The sequence below is a fragment of the Condylostylus longicornis genome, unplaced genomic scaffold, assembly GCF_029603195.1.
Source record: "Condylostylus longicornis isolate FDR11 unplaced genomic scaffold, ASM2960319v2 ptg000014l, whole genome shotgun sequence".
NCBI lineage: Eukaryota > Metazoa > Arthropoda > Insecta > Diptera > Dolichopodidae > Condylostylus > Condylostylus longicornis.
Window position 1 is genome coordinate 141,874 of NW_026577983.1, and position 19,963 is coordinate 161,836.

Sequence of the window (19,963 nt, forward strand, 5' to 3'; positions counted from 1 at the left end):
TAAACATCTTATTTTTTTGAATTTACCGAGTTATTCAAAAAATAATGTAAAAATTATATTTTACGAATTTATTTAATATATTCAGATCGGGAATTCGTTGACAAATAAGAGAATTTTTGATGAAATAAAATCGCTATATCAATAGAAATAAAAATGGGAAAGAATTTTTGAACAAATTTTCAATATGTTTTTATAACATAAAACAATAAACTAATAAAATTGAGCGAAACCGAGCCCTAACTTTTCCTAATAAAAATCTTTATCTTGAAGATGTTGGATAAAATAAAGTTGGATCAAAACATTTTTTTATAATGTAACACTTTTCCCTTCAAAAAGTGAAACTACTGTTTTTAAAAACAGTCTATGCATATCTACCACACTATTAAAATTATTTTCATTCATAAACGAAACTATTTCTGGGATTGCATATATTTAGGATGAACCATTTATGCAGTCTTTGAAATAAAGCAAAAATTAATACAAAGAAGGTTTAACATAATGCTCGATTTTAAGGGTTAATTGCGTGAGTTAAGAGGGGGTGGAGATGGAAAAATATTTTCTTCTAACGAAATAAACTATTTGTTAGTGTCTAACAGCTGCTAAAATTTCAAACTCCTACAACCGGGGGTCTACAAGAAAAATGACATCAAAAATTTGAAAAAAACGGATTTTAGATAACGGTAAATTTGAACAGCCATTTTGTTTTTTTAAAGATTAATTATAGCATGTGGCGATAGCAGAAGAAAGCCACTGCCTTTGTGCGTTTCCAAAATTTGAAAAATGCTTATGGTTTCACTGTAATAAATAGTTAAAAAATGGAATTTTTAGGGTTTTGGGGGTTATAACTTTTAGAAAGGAGGAGATAGGTAAAAATTTTGTTCTACGGAAAGTTGCTATTAAAGATCTATGCAGATATAAAATTTCAGCTTTCTATCTTTAAGGGTGTGGAAGTTTTGTAAACATGTCCACGGGGTGCTAAAAACGGGTTCCTATTAGTACCTTAAGAACACGGAAAAATTCCCTGTTTTTTTCTATTTAAACGAAATATCCGCACTTAGGCTCCAAACCTAACATATTCATCATTATGTCGACATATAAAATTAAAAATCTAATTAATAAGAAATTCAATTAAGGCTTTAACCGATATTTAATTGTGACTGCTACCCTTAAAACATTGACCTATTTCTCAAACCGTTAAATACAAATTCTACATTATTGAACTTGTTGAAAGAATTTTTTTTAGTGAAATTTAAAGTTTTATTATTGTACTAAGTATTTTATTATCTCCTTAAATGGAAAATCAGTTCGAATTTTTATCGTCAAAAAAAGCAAAAAAAAAATTATTTTACAAAATAATATTCATTAAATTTGTTTTTGTTTTATTTTTTTTTATATTTCAATTTAATGTAAAAAATTTACACAAAAAAGCAAATAAAAAAAATGTTAATGGAAAGAAAATAAAAAAAATAAATAAAAGAAAAAAAGCAATAAACTTTGGATTGCTTTGATTTCGAGGACTTGTGTATCAATTAATATTAGTCTGTCTATTAAATGAATTCATTCGATTTGTCAATTCGATATGTACAAGATTAATGACTTTATTCTTCAATAATCGATGAATTCTTAAATGAAAATTAAAATAAAATAACAGAAAGCAGAATAACAAGATGAATAAAGAAATGAAAATTCTAACTGTTTTTGTGATTTTAATATTTTATGCATTAATTGAAAATTTTTCATTTAACTAAAATGATTTCAATTCGTTTGATCTATTAAAAAGAACTAGACATCTTTATCACATAAAGACGTACAAATGGAGTAGACAAAGGAACAATTTGAATAATGTTGAAAGTCCCATTATTTATCGTATTTGATTTAAAATTTCATATTTGATATGAAAATTACTCAAGGAAATTTTTATGAAATGAAGGAACGGGATAGTAGTAGTAGTAGTAGTAGTAGTAGTAGTAGTAGTAGTAGTAGTAGTAGTAGTAGTAGTAGTAGTAGTAGTAGTAAGAAAAGGCCCATCGACAATCCCCAAAACCAACAACCCGCATGCAAAATGAACCACCAGACCCTCTATCCGAACCAGCCAACCTCCCTGGCGAAGCTCAAAAGCCGCAAGAGAGACACCCCGGATATGTCCTCCAGGCCATTTTAAAAATAAGCCCCCAAGACACGTTTTCTCTTCCACATTAAAAACGGACAGGCACAGAGAACATGTTCCACATCCTCCACCTCCGCCACATCCCGACATCCACTACATACATCCGTCGTAGCCACTCTAAGCCTCCTGGCCATTTTCCCAAAAAGGCAATGCAACGTTAGCACATCCACCAGTGTGCTGAGATCAGCCCTACCACAACTCAACAGCATTATCGTCCTCCTTTTGTCCCTGATAGGCCACATTGTTTTGGTCATCCTACACATGTGGGCCTCCACCTACAAGACCCCACTCCTCTTCCTACACTCACCATCTATGATGTCAAGATACGCTCCTAGTGGCAGACGCATCGACCCACGGGATGTTAATATGTACGTATATGTATTCTACTCTTTTCGATATCGGTCTTTAAGACTAAATATAACGGTAGTTTTTCTCGAAAATTCACTTCATTCCGTACTCTGAAAAAATGTGAACCTTGAATTTCTTTGCAGCATGGTTGAACTGTAAGATCTAGAGATTATTTTTATAAAAGTTGGTATATCAAGAAGTTGGTATATCAAAAATTAAATCAACTTTAATCGAGCTAAATAAAAATTAATTTTTAAAAGTTTCATATAAGAAATATTTTTGCAATTACAAAATGAAAAATATTTCTTATATGAAACATTTACATACAGAAAAGTTTGCTATGCCCAAAATATTAGTGGTTATTGATTTATAATGTAAAGGTTGCCAATTGATCATTATATGAAGTCCATAAATCCTTTTTCAATTGTAAGCTCTTTTACAATACAATTACTATCATTAATAAATTAATGCAGACGTAATCTCGAAAGGTGTAAGTTTGCGATATTCATTAACAAAATATTATAATGACCGTCTTTCATAAATCAAATATTGGAAAGCAACATATGATTGATATTAATACAGTTAGAACTAAAAAAAAAACCAAAAGGAAGGAGATATCAACAGGATATTCAATAAGTCACACAATAAAAGGGCAATATAACTTATTTCAGGATATTATGATAGTGTAAGTTGTCCTATTAAATTTATGTTTGAAAAAGAAAACATGCAAAAAATTTCAATAAAAAACACAAAATTTATTTACTTCCTAACAAAGGAACGAAGAAAAAAAAAATAAAAACATTTTAAACATGCATTAAACTACAACACACATACATTTGTATATATTATGATAAAGCTGTAAAACAGTTTCACTTGTTTTATGTCTAGGGTATATAAAATTTTTGACTACACAAACTGTAAATTTGATCTGAATGACTGGGTTTTCTTTTAAGATACAAGGCAAATAACGTTACTAAAACATAAATAAATAAAGTATGTGCATTTCATATTGTGCATTTCTTACAACTATAGGATATTATAAATAAATTAAAATCTCGTCTTAAACAAAAAATTATGTCAGGCATATATACAATAAACAAAAAACTACACAAAATTTTACTAAACTGTGCATACAATAAGGAAAGTGATGGGATAGCAACAAATTTCTGATGTCGAGTTTTCAGTGGGAGCATACTTCATGGTAGGGAAGCGTAAATAAACTATTTTTAGAAAGATAACTGTCGGTCTGTGTGTGCACAAGCGTATCTGAAGTTCGACTGAACCGATTCTCATGAAATTATATATGAGTTTAGTATAGTATGCAATGCTATCAGTAAAAATGATAATTTTGAAGAATTTGAAAAAATTGTAGTCACTACTTGAAGTCCAACACGACCGTTCATTTGAAATCTAAGACATAGGAGTTGAAATTACTTATAAAATAATTTGTGAAAATGACTTTAATTTGAAAATTACCTGAGGAATCATTCAATATCAAAAACTAATTATTTTAGAATGCCAAAATAATTTTAAAAATTATTTTAGCCCTATTTGTAAAATGTAATATTTAGTTTGTATTATAAAAGTTTTATAAATTATAAAATACCAAATAAATGCTTCTTTTTGTAATTTTATTCAAAATTTTTTGCATTCTTTTATTGTCGTACAAAAGAAATATCGTTGTGTTTTTTATCTAAGAAAAACAGATCACGCTCTAAAAAAAATTATATTGCTGCATAAAATTTACACAAAATAAAAACAAAAAAAAATTTAGATATAAAACGTGTACATGTTATGAAGGGCAAAAGCATGTCATCTTCTTTTATTCAGTAAATTTATAAAATAAAAATGTAATCGATCAAATCCATGGTATGTAAATAGAATTCTGAATCTTAAAACTTTAAGATACTTAAGTCCAGACCTTGCATTTCAATATTTATACCGAAAACATTGTTTTGATTAAACCATTCTCTTATTATAATCATCTTCTCAAACTTAATTATGAATCAAAAAGTGCATAGATTCAGGATAGAAAACAGTGAAATTGTGTGAAGTTTTTCACAAAAATCGCGTAATTTCTTCTGTGAACCGACATGAAAAGTGAGCAAACTATAACTTTCATGAGAAATCCACAGGACCAAAGAGCATAACCAATTTGCATGATTAAACGGCATTATTACTTCTAAATCAACAAGCTAATCAATATTTTTTTCTTGTCAGAAACCGTCGAAAAATTTTTGGGACAACTTTCCAGGCTTTCTTGATAATTGCATTAAAATTGACGAGAGAAAGGTTTTACATATTGTGTTAGTGTGCAGATCTTTCCTAGTAGGGAAAACAATTATTCTACAAGAGATAGAAAGTTCAAAATAATGGGACTCTAAAAGGCAAAAGCTTTTTAAATATCAAAATATTTAAAACAACCTTAATAAATAAATTTCCAAAATAAATTAGAGAAATAAACCATCATCATTTTCAATTTTTATATTATATTAGACTTTTGCTGGAAAAAAGAATGCATTAAAATTTTCGACTAAGATTTTTTTTTTTCAGAAAAAAATTTCAAAAGCTCTCCAAACAAGATGTTAATTTTAAAATTGTCAAGCAATATATTTTATTAAATCGTAACAATCGTAATATCACGAACAATGGATACTGTCAAATTTTTGCTTTTCATATTTTAATATAAAGTTGCACATTTACACCCAATTTGAATTCACATTTTTTTACGAAATCTACAATATTTTATTACTTCACTGCACAGTTTTCACAGAAATATTTTGGAATTTGAAAACAATATTATAAAAAAAATTTAGAAAATGTCACTTTTTGTTTTTTCCATTTGATTCGAATACAAGAGTTACTGCGAAAAGTAAAAAAACGTAGTCTAAAATAAAAACTATATACAGGGTGATTCAGAAAGGTATACAACAACATACACCATTGGTTAGAGGGTCGAAAATGGCTAAAACTTTTGTTCCGGAGTAGGTAGGAAACCTCAAGGGTTTTCGAGATACAGGGATTTTACGAATTTTCACGAGATTTCTAGTTATCTAGGCTTTTTTCATTATAACTTCCGTTCCGAAAAGCATAGGGGCTTCCCACAAACAGTTTCTGAAAGGTCTATTAAAGGGCTTAAAACAAGCACCTTACTTGTTTATGTATTTTGTGTACTTTCGGAATACCAATCATTCGAACTTTAGAAAAAATCAAAATATTCTCTTTTTTAATTTTTAAATGTTTTCTAACCAGGTAATTTCGTTCGAAATTTTTTCAAACTTTGAAATTTTTTTTACAGAATTTTGGCCACTTTCTCAAATCTTTATTTTAGTCACTAAGTGTTGAAAAATATTTTATCGTATAGAAGTTCATATTAAATTTAACCATCACAATTTTAGTATAAATTCTGCCACGTGATTGACGTGCAACGCGGTATCTTGCCAGGGAATCATCATTTTATTGACAGTCAGGCAGCAATAAGGTAGTTGGAGTCAAAAACGTTTACTTCCATTCCGGGACATAATAAAATCCAAGGAAATGCAAAGTTGGGTTCGTGAGGCATGAGAAACATTTGAGTTGTGATAGGGGCTATAACGGGACATTGTCTTATTGGCGAACATGCTAGGAGCCGCCCTGCGAATGATATCTGCGAGAGTTAGTGTGGCGAGGAGAAGCAGGTGGCCGGCTTAAAATACCTTGAGTCATTTTTCTTTTTACGGAATACTGACTTGACTGGCGAATGTATATGTCACGAACCTTAACCAGATTTCGAAAAACTTTGGCTGATTGTTGTGAAGGCGATGAATTTTCTGGCGGTATCACAATGGCCTATCTGGCCCATGCATGCCTTATGATAGCGGCGTTAACCTAACCTAACCTTGTTACCTTTGAACTCAAACAACTCCGACTAGGTATAGTTGTTATTAAAATTAAAGCTACTGAACATAATGATATTGTATTTCCATATATGCATAACTCTTCTACGGTAATTTTATTTTAAATTGAGTGAATATTACTTTGGAATATGTGGAAGAAATCGGAAGATTTTTGCTCCATATGTTTCATTCAATGCTATTATTATCATTATTTTCAATTAATTTTTTCTGTAATTATTATGAAAATAACTTTTACCAATTAAAACCACTTAGTAGCTTTATTTTGAATACAACACCTTATTATTAAAATAAAGAACTATTATTGAACAATTGTATTAAGTGTAAATAAAGTAAATTATTGTCATAAATTTTTAATTGTCATACTTTAATTAATTGAATAACTTGAAAAATTTTTCAAACTATTGTAAATAATAAAATATCATCATTACGTTTTGATTAAAATTTAAACTTTTCTTTTCAATTTTTATTTAATAAAAATGTAATTTACATAATATTACAATACATTCAATTTAACATTTTATTTACAAAGGCGTTAACTACACATTCTGTAATGTTATTATTTTCAATGTAATTCAATTGACTTGATATCATTAACAGTCATTTAAATATGTTGTGGTTCGACACAAAGTTTAATACTGAAATTATACTAAATACACACTGTTATTTTTTTGGTTAATTCTTTTGACAATAACTGAACATTCGTTCGATAATTAAATTACAACAATTAATTAAAAAAAAACAAAGAGAAAAAATTAAAGTAAACTTTTGTGAAAAAAAAGGATAATTTAATTTTGTTTATTCAATGGTAACAGTAATTGGAAAAGAACAAAAAAAAACAATACTGGATGCGTAAAAAAAACAACAATAATGACTAAAATGGGTGCTTAAAGATTTCATTAATTTTATATTGTTATTAAATTTGGTTAAATCAACAAAAATCTTTAAAAATTTAGGATTATTTTATTTTTTAATTTTCCAATTGAAAACATAATTGAAAAAAGAAAAAAAGAAAAAAAATTTTTCACCATCTCTTGAGAAAAAGATTTTTTCTTTTAGGAATTTAATAAGGCTTTCAGTTAAACACAATGTGTTCATAACATGGAGTGCAAAATGTTTGCATTACACAACAAAAATTTTTTAGTGTACACAAACAAACATAGGTAAATTTTGTATACATACCCGTACAAATAATTTCAAATTTAAAAATTAATTAATTTTTGGAATATTTCAATAATATCGAGATGAAATGAGGATCTTTGTTTAAGAAAGTAAAAAGCCAACCGAATAACACAGTTCTTTAAGTATAGTAACAGGCATGCATTCCGAAATCTTCATTAATTCCAAATTTTTTTCAAAAACATAGTCTAACATAAACATTAATTGTTCAAATTGCTAACTAAAAATTTTCAATGGCTTTAGAAATTTACTTCAAAATTCATTTTAACGTATAAACGAAAAGAAAGTACTAAGTGACGTCTTAGGATTTTTAATTTTTATTCATTTTTTCCTATTATACATACCAGAAACACCAACGCATACATAAATTATTAAGATTTAAATATACGCAAACGCTTCACTATTATATGCAATATACGGGATAATACACATTTACTTAATTGTTATAACATTATTATTTTTTTATAACAATTTATGTTTTTATTTTTTATTTTAAAATTAAAATTTTTTTTTTTTTTTAATGGAACCGGAAAATTTTCATATATTTATATGCACCCTTAATAAAATTCATGAGAAATCCGTAATATTTTGTATCAAATCCAAAGGATATTCAAATTACGCAATTATAACAATAAATTATCTATAATATTAATGTTCTCATAATATATCATAAGAATACAGAAAACAATTAGTAGATTATTTATAATTAACCCTTCACATATACCAATGTATGCGTACCCTATATACATATTATAAGGACTTGAATATCATGCAACAATATTCAAATTTTATCTACAATTTAACTAGTATACATATTTTCAATATGAAATTAATATACAACGCGTATATCGCTATATCAATTCTTAAAATAAGATTTTAATAATAAAATATTTTGTAATATTTGTAACGAAATTAACACTAATTATAATATATATGTAAAAATAATATAAATAATAAATACATGAGATGCACAATTAAATATCTTGTCAACGTCATCTTTAGAAAATAATTTTAGAATACATTATAAAATATTCTGTGTGTAAATATGTATTATAGTTTCTACTTTATAAAATTATTTCCTATTTCAATACAATTTGAATTGTACTGAAAATTCTTAAAAGAAAAATGAAAATTTTTCAAAATTCTAAAGAGGAACTTAAATAATTATACAATATTCGCATGCTGAACGTATTTATGTAGCACACTATAGTACAAACATTTGCATTCATTATTTATACAAAGGACAACAGCATGAGAACAACGTTCTTATAATATATAAATTAATATAACAATATAATGTAAAGCATATAGATGCATATTATACGTATAGTTACACATTATTATAAACAGTTATTTAACGATCGGAAATCATGTTCTACTATTATCATTACAAAGTCATTAATAAGTATCTATTTATATTTTAAAATATTCATATAAGAAAATACTTAGTCGCATCATATCATATAATAATCATGTGATAATAACAATCACAATATACTCCATATAAAAGTATTTAAAAGTATTTAAAGTATTTAACATTGGTTTATGATTAAATATATAAAATTTATATATGCACATATAAAATATATACAAAATGTCACACATTCTCTATTATCATATCAAATATTTATAATACGTAAATGTATGTATGTGTAAATATATTTTTATAATAAGAATAATAATTCCTTATGATCTAAAATTGCATATTCAATTTCATAATATCATTTCCTTAACAGAAAAATTTCTATGTCATATGAGTCCTTTTTCTCTTCTCAAATTCCGTATAAGAAAATCATGATAATTTTATTGTATAGTTATACATAAACATATACGAGTATTAAATGCTTTCCTATATACACATTAAAATTTTGAAATCGTATTACGTTGAAATTGAAGTCGTATAATATAAAAGTTTTTAGTAAAATTAAAGGATATTATAAAATTTTCCGGAAAATTACTTTTAAACTTAAAAATAATTTTTGATTTAAATTGAATATACATTTATATTAATAAGTTTATATAGGTATAGAGGCTGCAATAATAATATAACCTTTATGAATTTTTATGGTTAAATGAATATGTTAATTTAAGAATAATATTATGGTAAATTAAAAAAAAAATGTTTATATTAATATTTATTTTCATAAAAATTATTTTGAAATAGGATGTAAGGAATAAAATATTAATAGTAATTTAAAATTAAATTCAACTAGTATATGTAAAATCTACTAGTAATAATATAGTCGTGTTCCTTTTTAATTTTTTGAAGAAAAACTTATTTAATTGGAAAAAAGCATATGCAATTTAAGGATATAAAGTTCAAAGATTTTCAATAAAATTTTTAATAGAAAACATTTGATTATGTGATAGATAAGTTTTGACGCAATATATTTTTAAGAATTAGTCAAATTAGATTAGATGCATGAAAATAAAGTCAAATCTTTTAAAATCCTTTCAGTGTTATAAAGAAAAACGTGTAATAACTACCACAGTTTTGAACAAAATTTTCTAATAATTAACTATTGAAATTAACATTAATAATTAAGAATGCAAATTAAACTATATAAAATTCAAATTTCCAATAATTTCAAAAATAATGAAATTGATTCTGCTTGTAACCCCGACATTAACAATATGGGAATTAAAACTTCTCTTAAATAAACTTGAAAATTCTCAAGAAGGAAAATTAAAAACACAAAACAAATTTAAATTTATGATAAACAGTCTCAATTTACTTAATTTCTAAAATAATTTTTTAAACTAAATATTTTCGTAATAAATCATATTAGCAATAATAAGCTCAACTAGCTATGTATTTATAATGAGAATATTAATAAATCATTTAAATATTTAATCACTTATAATGTAAATTATTGTTTATGGTTTTTAAATTTTTGAAACTCACTTAATAAATTAGTTATACTTCATAAATCAAAAATTTTAATTTACAAAATAATATGAAAGTACAACAAGTAAAAAAGTACTGAAGACCATAAAATACTTAAATTCTTACAAAATCAATATTTTATACATACTCGAATATATTGAACACACGTACACATTTATAAAACTGAAATAAAACAATTTTCAATTTTAATTATTGTAATTTTAATTTTGATTGTTGCAATCATTTTGAACTGAAAACAAAAAAAAAAAATAAAGCAAATATTCCTACTTATTAAAGTCAACTACAATAAAATGAGACAAAAGAAAACTATACATAATAATTTTCATTTTACACAAGAACACTTAATGTACCTATACATATATGTACATATTTACATACAAAATATACACATTAATTTATTTACATAATATGTATGTATGTATATTGCGTACGTGCCTGTGAATATTTACATGTTTTCATTTAAGTCAAATTAAAATTGATAATGCTATAAACAATAGCAACATTTACAACATCAATTACAATTACATTTAACAAAACAGCCTCCAAGAACACTTAAAGCAATAAACTGCATTGCATTAAATTATCAACTTGAGTTAATTTAGAGAGAAGATGAATTGCTTTACGTCTCCATATTGTATTTTATTTCAAGGATTTTATTTTTTGTTGTTTTTTTTTTGGTTTTTTCTCATGTTTAATTCTTGGTTTGGTCTGTTGTTTGTTTTTTTTTTTTTGTGCAATTACGATAACAATGTTGTAAAGTGTTTTGTAGGGTATAAATGTAGAATTTAGTGATTTTAAAATATATTTCATATTTATGCTTCCTACTAAATAAATTTCAAATACATTTTAAATGTATGAGAAGTAGATTTGTTTTTTAAATGCAATTTTAAAACAGGATGTCAAGCTAATATGTTAAATTTTCTTTTTAGCACATTTCTAGCAAAATTTGAAAAAAAATTATGGTTATTGGTTTTACCTTGTTCGTGCATTTTTTTACAAATGTAACACCTTAATAAAGTTTTCCTACCTCCTTCTTCTAAAAGTCATAACCTCTTCAAAATCATCCAAATGCTATTTTGTTATAATTTATTGAATTAAAACCATATATAAATATTTTTGAAATTTCGCAAATGCAAAAAATAGCAGCTTGCTACAATCACAAAGTTGTTGTTCACTCTTTTCCACTTTCAATTGTTTAACATTTGTTTTCTCTAAGACGAAGAACAGGACATTAATAAATTACTTATTTCCTTCCCTCTTTTGTCTCTAAAAAGTCGCAAATTTCTATGTTTAACACTTATTTTTCCCAAATTACATTTTATTTTTCCTAATTTACGTTTTATAAATTTTTAAAAGCAAAAAACTAACGGTAAATATCTTTGCATCCCTCTAGGAGATATTTCTCCTAGATAGGATTTTAATTCACATAATTAGTCATTGAAGCCGAACATTATATTAATGATTTTCTCGAATATCATAATGGACCTAAAAGTATGCAATATTTTTGATGCATTTTTGTACATTAATGAGCATAATCTGATGACGCTTGTTTTAAGTATTTTCATTTAATGAAGGTAAATATGCTACTTAACAAACAGTTATAAAAACTTGATTCGAATTTATTCATTAACACCAATTTTTTTTTTACTTTTTGAAAATGAAGAATTTGGAAAAGATTGAACAATATTGAACTGAAGTCCTTTTAAGTTTAAGTGGTTAAAATTAGAGATATTTTAAATAAGAATTCACGTACTAAATGACTTTAAAATCTAGAAAACAACTTGATTTACATCCGCTTGCATGCTTTATGTTATGTTAAAGTTACTCAAATTCCTAAAACCACGAATGAAAGAACTAATTAAAAAACTTTTCGTTAAATTTTACAACCCCAAATTACTGTATGATTGCAATATTTGAAAATTCATATTGCTCTACGAAAGCTTAATCTAAAAATTTGGATTTTATTCAGAAGAAATTTCACTCCTTTTAAACGATTAATTAAAGAAACATACTTTTATACAAAAAACCAAACCAAAGTTGAGCAGACTTTAAAAATTTTTCCTTTTAAAATTTGCAAGCTTTATTTTGCTTTGCCATTGAATTCGGTGTAATAAATAAAAATACTGCAGTTCTATTAAAATAACCCGGAATTTTTCAATAGCATTCTTGAAACGTAGTAGCTATAATTTCATGCTTTAATTAAATCTGGTAAATAAATTAATTTTCCTATTCAAGAATCAAAACCATATTTAGAAAAATGCAACTGTATAATTAAAATATTTTATTTTACACACATGGATGAAAAAATCTCATTTTTCTAGTCACTAACACTAGTAACTAGAATTAAATTTAAAAATATTATAATAAATTATAATTTTCGTCAAGGGAAGCTGTAAAATAACAAAAAAATTATTTAGATGAATTATGCCAAACACATTTTTAAAAAACAACAAATTAACTATGCCTCATACATATTTAAAAAACATGTTAATTACGAAGGGGAAGAAATTTTTAAGGACTCTTAAAATTTTACATTATAAACTCTTATATTTTTTTAAGGTATTTTCATTAACTTCGCTAATCTATGCATTTTTTTCATCTATGCAACACTAACAAATTAAGTTGCAAAATTTAATTTTTGGGTGAATAATTTGTGCTTAAGATATGTTTAATTTGTGCCTAATTTGTGTGTTGTGTTTCAAAATTATTTACCCTAAAAAATTAAAAATTGTAAGATTTTTTTAAGAAAAAATTGAGATTTATAAATTATTAAGAAAATATTATTTACACTTATTTGCAATGTTAATTGTTCTTTATTCTGTTCTCGCGCTCACCTTAAAAATTAACCATTAAATGTGAGATGTATGAAAATACATGAAAATGTTAAATAATTTTAGCGATATGCAAAATAAATTTCATAATAAATTTATTGGAAATTTTAAAAATTACACCTACAATAAACTTCCTGTGTTGAAAAATACTTATTATTTTATGAGTACATAGTTTTTGATGGTAATTGCTATGTTAAACAAATTAAATCTGATGTGATCAGCACATAATAACCTGAAACATGTATTGTGCCCCCATTCCTCCATGAACGCCCTATGTCAGGTACAGAGTATCCACATTTTGAAGAATCCGAGCAATTTGAAAAATCAGAGCAACAAGCTTACTAGCGACGATCCACTCAAATTGTCCCTTCTCCTGTGGATCAAAGCTCGACACTCAATGAGAAGGTGCATCAGGGTCCCCTCTCCTTTCCCACGGTACCTACAAGACCCGTCGCATTCCCTAAACCCAATTCCTTGAAAAGTCTTTCAGATATTTCCTATAGCAAACAGAATTCAAATACTTAAAAAACTAAGTTTCAAAAAATTTCGTCAGTTAGCTCCTTAGATATAATGGAAAATGTAAAATAAACCCCTAAATTAGCTCAGATATTAACAAAAGATTTATAAGTTCATTATTTTGACACTCCGAATTTAGATATTAATTTTCAAGGAAAGTAGGTGGTAATTTCTCTTTAAATGCAAAAAATATAACTTTGGCGCGTCGTAAAAGTTTTGTTGCTCAAAATTCTTAATTTTTTTCTAAATTCTTAATTTTTAAATTATCACGGCTTATAGATGATCAAGTTTAAAATATTTTCCCTTTATGCATTTCAAATTTTACATCGCTATATGTACAAAATCTGTTCTATCAAACTGAAAATCTCATTTTTATGAATCATAGTAAGTGCTGAACTAAATTAAAATTAATTTTATAAAAAAAATTTTGAAAGTTTTTAAAAATTTTTGAATTTTAAATTAAAATTTGTATACACTAAAAATGTCATCAATCTTTTCTCAGATGAATAAAAAATGAATAAATCAACCCTTACCTTAATAAAAATTGCGCAAAATTCTTACTGGTCTAACAAATCATTTTGATTAAAGCAAAAATCTTTTAAAATATTCTATTATGCGAAATATTAATACTTAAAAAAAAAATTAATTTAGCCGCAGAAAATTGAAAAACTGATTTCACTGTGAACCGTTTTTAAAAAATTATATATGTATGTATGTATGTAGGTACAATCTTCAAAATAATTTCTAACAAATTTTTAGCGCATTAAATTAAAATTTGGAAATTAGATTTGGTATGCAGTGGAAAGCAATATTTCATTTGAAGCTTTATTTTTTTTTTTAACAAAAGAGCATTTTGTTTAAAAGATTCTCTAACTTAGGTATATTAAAGAAACATAACCAGATATTAATAATGAAGTGTTGTTAAAAAGTTACGCAATAAATTATATTGGAGTTAAATAATCACTATATTAAACGAGTCTTTGAGAAAAATGTTTTGCTCTGAATGTTATTAGAGCATTTGCGATAATTTGGTGTGCAAAAACGTTAATAATATTATAGAAATCATTCTGCAGTTAGTTAATTAATGCTGCACTATCTTTCAGTATTTACGTTATGCTAAAAATAAAAACATGACCACTCAATATTTGTGAATGAATAGAGAGGAAAAATTATCCGAATTAAAAACTAACACTCGAAATTCTTTTAAAATTTTATTAATAAAATTATTAACTTGGTATAAAAAAAATGCCAATAACTCAAAATTTCGAACATTCTGAATTATAAAAAATTTATATAATTATGTGTTAAAATACTTTAAACGTTGTAATTTGAGTTTTGTGATTAAAAATATGGGTTTTTGAGATCTTCATTCTTCTCAACAAATTGTCATCGAAAATTAGAAAAATTTTGTTTAATAATTTAAGAACATTATGTTGACTTCAAGCAAGTCGACCTTTTTTACTAACCAATTTTAACATTTTTGATTATTTATATGAATTTTCTTTGGAAATTTTATATGTAAATGAGTTATGAGCCGTATTAATAGAAAATTCTTACTAAATTGCTAAAAGTGAAATTTACATTTTTCATTTATCCATTAAAAAATCAATGAAATTCCTTGAAATTTTCAGCGAACCATAAAATAAGAGGAATGAGGACTGGTGACAATGAAGTATTTTGTATTTTAAATCATTCTAAATAAGAATACTTATAAGGAATCAGAATTTGATTATACCTACATACAATAAAGTTAACAAAATTTTTTACTTAATTCCTCTAATCAAATAGATAACTAGTAAAATATTTAAAATTTTCTTCTTAAACAGAAGTTGTACTTGATTTTTTAATAATATTACAAAACATTTTGTATTACAGCCTTTTTCTACATAAATATAATTAAAATATACAATACAATACTTCAAATAATATAAAATCTTGGTTATGCTGAATGTAAGCAAAAGAAAAAATTTATAAATCCCTTCCCACTACTCATAAACAAGTTCCTGTCTCTTTAATCAAAAATAAATTTTCAAATATGGCACTTATTTCTAAACATCCAAAAGTTCTTATCAATTTTATTCTTTCCTTCTCCTACAAGAGAAGGGGAAGCAAATATTCTCTTCCTAATTATACCTAGTATATTTCTTAAATTTTCATATACACATTCATATACATAAAGAATAACAACATACTATAGAGACCGCATTATTTAGAAAATAAATTCCCTAATAATATTCCAAAATAAAAAATAAAAAAACAAAGAATGAAAATTAATTTTTTTTTATGTTCTAAAAAAACAATTTTTAAATTTCTTCTCTTTTACAGACTACATAACTATTCTATACATACAAATACATATACAAATAAAAATATATATAAAAAAATGCTAATATTTCTATTAGAATTCACCTTTCTTTTCCCAGTTCAAAAGGAAATTTAGAAAATTATTAAAATTCTTTTTATATTGACTCTACATTTATACACGTTCGACCAATTATATACATAATACATGTACATATAATATGTATAACATTGAAAAGAAAAAATTAAATTAAAAAACAAACCACATTGTACCAATTTCCGGTTTATAAAAGTGGCATAAAATTAATCAATGTATATTGATAAAGATGAAAAAAAAAAAATAAATAAAAGAAAAAAAACGAAAATTAACAAAAATTCAATCAATTCCTAACATTTTATCCTGGTCATTATCCTTTATTTTTAGTTCCTTCCTTCTAAAAACTTTATAACATCAATGAAATGAATGTATTGAAAACTATAAGAAAATTATATATATTGCCTCATATATACTGTATGTACATATGTATTTAACAATATTACCAAGTCAGCAAATCAATAGTAAATTAAGAAGACTAGAAGAAAAACTAAAGCACAAAGCTAAAAGAGAAAAAATTAAAAAAAAAAAGCGAGGAATTGATAATGGAAGAAATGAGCATTCAAAGGATATCCAAGCAATGCATAACCTCTTCACTTGTGTCCATTTTATTATAGGGAAAAGGCAGAAGCAAAAAAATAAAAAATAAAAGAAAAACTGAATTATTCTAATAAAGTCAAATAAAATTATAATAAATTTTGTGTAGAAAGCCAAGCACTTTAAGATATTTTTCAAACCGTATTCATTGATAATAATGTATATTATGTTCATAATATATGTACTTATATAAAATTCACCGAGTCTTATACATATTCATATAATATTGAGAGAAAAAAAAATTAACTAACCACCACCATCACCACCAAAACAATAAAAGCATCGAACTTAATAGCAAAAATTATTTTCATTTCTGCTACATTTTTGTTTTCTAAATTTTTCTTTTTCCCAACATATTTCGAAAAATGTTAAAAAAATAAATGTGCTAATTAATTTCTCTTCATCTATTTGTACGTATGTCTGTCCTTTAAATAGTTTTTGTGAGAAAATTTATTCCTTAATACAAAATATTTTACATTTCCAATCACCAACTAGACCCTCAAAATTTTAAAAAATTCTATTGTTTAACATGCTCTTAGAACAAAAGTTTTTTTGAACTCCGAAAGCATAACGATATGTTCTAGTGTAAAAAATTGTCAACTTGCGAAGGAGCACAGCCTGAAAATTTTAATTATTCAAGTTAATCGGCAGTTCTAAGGTGGTTTTTTTTTTTAAGTTTTACTGTATAAAACCAAAATTTCTAAATTATCTTGAATTTCCATCACACAAGAAAAATATGAAAGCAAGAAAATAATTTAAAACAATAATTAATTATTTAAAATTAATTATTAAGCAGCTAATTCAATTATCACAAAAATAATAAAAGTTTTCATAAACACAATACTACAAAACCACAACTGCAACAACATTACACGATAGATATGCAATATATTTTTATCTATTCTATAAAATCAAAATAGTTTATAATATTATGATTTAATTGTGCTACTCACAACAATATTGAATCAATAATGTTGATGGGTAATAATCCTCAACTCAACTATATTGTATAGTTTAGCAATATTTATGAACTAACTACATTAATTTAGCAACATTTGTTTATGAATGAACACAACACAATTTTCAGTATAGTACTAAATCGCGTTTAAACAGAATTTAGTCGTTATCCTATAAGTATGCAATTTTTTTTAAAACTAATTAGAAGTTTTGAAATTGTTCTCAAAAACTTTATATTCTATTTAAGCAAAATGTGCTAGTTTACAAATAATTGATTTGATACAAGTTCATTTTTTTACGTTCTTTATTCTAACAAATAATGTTACATTTTATATACAATATATAAAAATATTTAACTATTTTATAATACTTCGAATTGATCCTACATTATAATATATTATATGCGTTTGTATATATGCAGATGTGTATATGAGAAAATGATAATAATGATTATAACAGTATAAAAGTTTTTTTTTTATAGCATAAGAAAAAGTACGTTGAAAACTGTACACTACATAAATCCTTCAATTAATGAGCTACTACTACTATACTTTATCATATATTTTTTTTTTCATATAAAAATATAAAAATTAGAAAAAGGCTTTCTATATCCTTTAAAATTTGTACTCATATTATAACATACATATAGTTATATTACGTTCTGTTCATATAAGAACTTCAAAAAAAAAAAACTAAAATAAAAATAATGAAAATTGTTAAATTGTAACACTAAGAACAAGTAAATGTTTCATCCCTGATTAGGGGTTCACTTATGTATATTGTAACACACATAGATAGTAAATATTGTATATATTAAATGTATATATGAAAACTTTATTGTCTCATTCACATATATATACAATATATTATATATAATAAATGCATGTAAAAATATAAAATTAACACGGGTAATACTAAATTTTCAACCACCCATTTCTTGTTATCCTTTGAGGTGAACGTTATAAAACAAATGAATTTTGTCCTATTTTTTTCTATTATATAAAGAATATCTCTAAGAAAAACACAATCTTGCTATTTTTCCAAGACAACTGTGATCTTTTATTTTAAGTATCTTTTATATAAATAGTCTCAGTAATACACTTAAAATGATTTTCTTCACAAAATAAGTTAATAAAAGTTTAGTGATTCTTGTTTTTTTTTTTGCGGGGGGGGAGGGGGGGATTTTAGTACAGTTATAAATTTTTCGCTAACTTTATAAACCACAGAAAATAGACCTATAACGACTATTAAAATTAAATTTGTTAGAAATGATGGTTTGATATTAAAAGAAAAGAAATTTTATTTTATAGCATACATGAGATCTGACTTTTTTTTTGTAGTTTTCTTTTATAACCTTAATCTATATAGAAAATACTTAAAGATTTGTCATTAAACATATTTTCCTATTTTTATACACAATTCTTGAAATGTATAATAAATTTGTTCTTAAAGACTCTGAATAATAATAGTTTCAAATTATTTTAAATAATTTTTTCCATATAAATTTTTATAGTTTGCTTATGAGAATTGAATTTTTATGAGAAATTTGTGATTTTTCTTAAAATTAAAATTAAAAAAAATTTAAAATTTTATTATAAATATACTAGTATATTTCATTATGACTTGTATGAAAATTTCATCATTAATGTTGTTAATTTATTTTTAACTAAAAATTAGTGTTATTGATTGTAACAGGACCTTTTAACGCTTATAAACCTTTTCAATTAAAATTAAATGAATGAATGCATAAAATATGTCTGAATGCATAGCTGGAGTTTCAGTTTTTTCAAGTTACACTTGAAATTAGATAAATGTATAGTAAAAATCAGAAACAAACTGGTACTTTAACTCCTTCTAAAGAAAGATATTTTGCATATCGAATTTTCGGTGGAAACGCACTTATTCATGGTAGGGATTCGTAAATAAACTCTTTTTAGAGAGATGCCGGTGTGTCGGTCTGTCGGTCTGTATACAAGGATGCTTTACAAATGGTTATAATATAAGAATAATGAAAATACGTTTCCTCACCTTTAATTCATTTGATATAAAATTCTAAGACGAGTTTGTTAATGCATAAGAAAACACTAGCGAAGGCAAAATTACATTTTAAAGTTCAAAAAATTCTTCAATGGTTGATAATTTTTCCGAATTATAATTTTTTGTTTTTTAGGT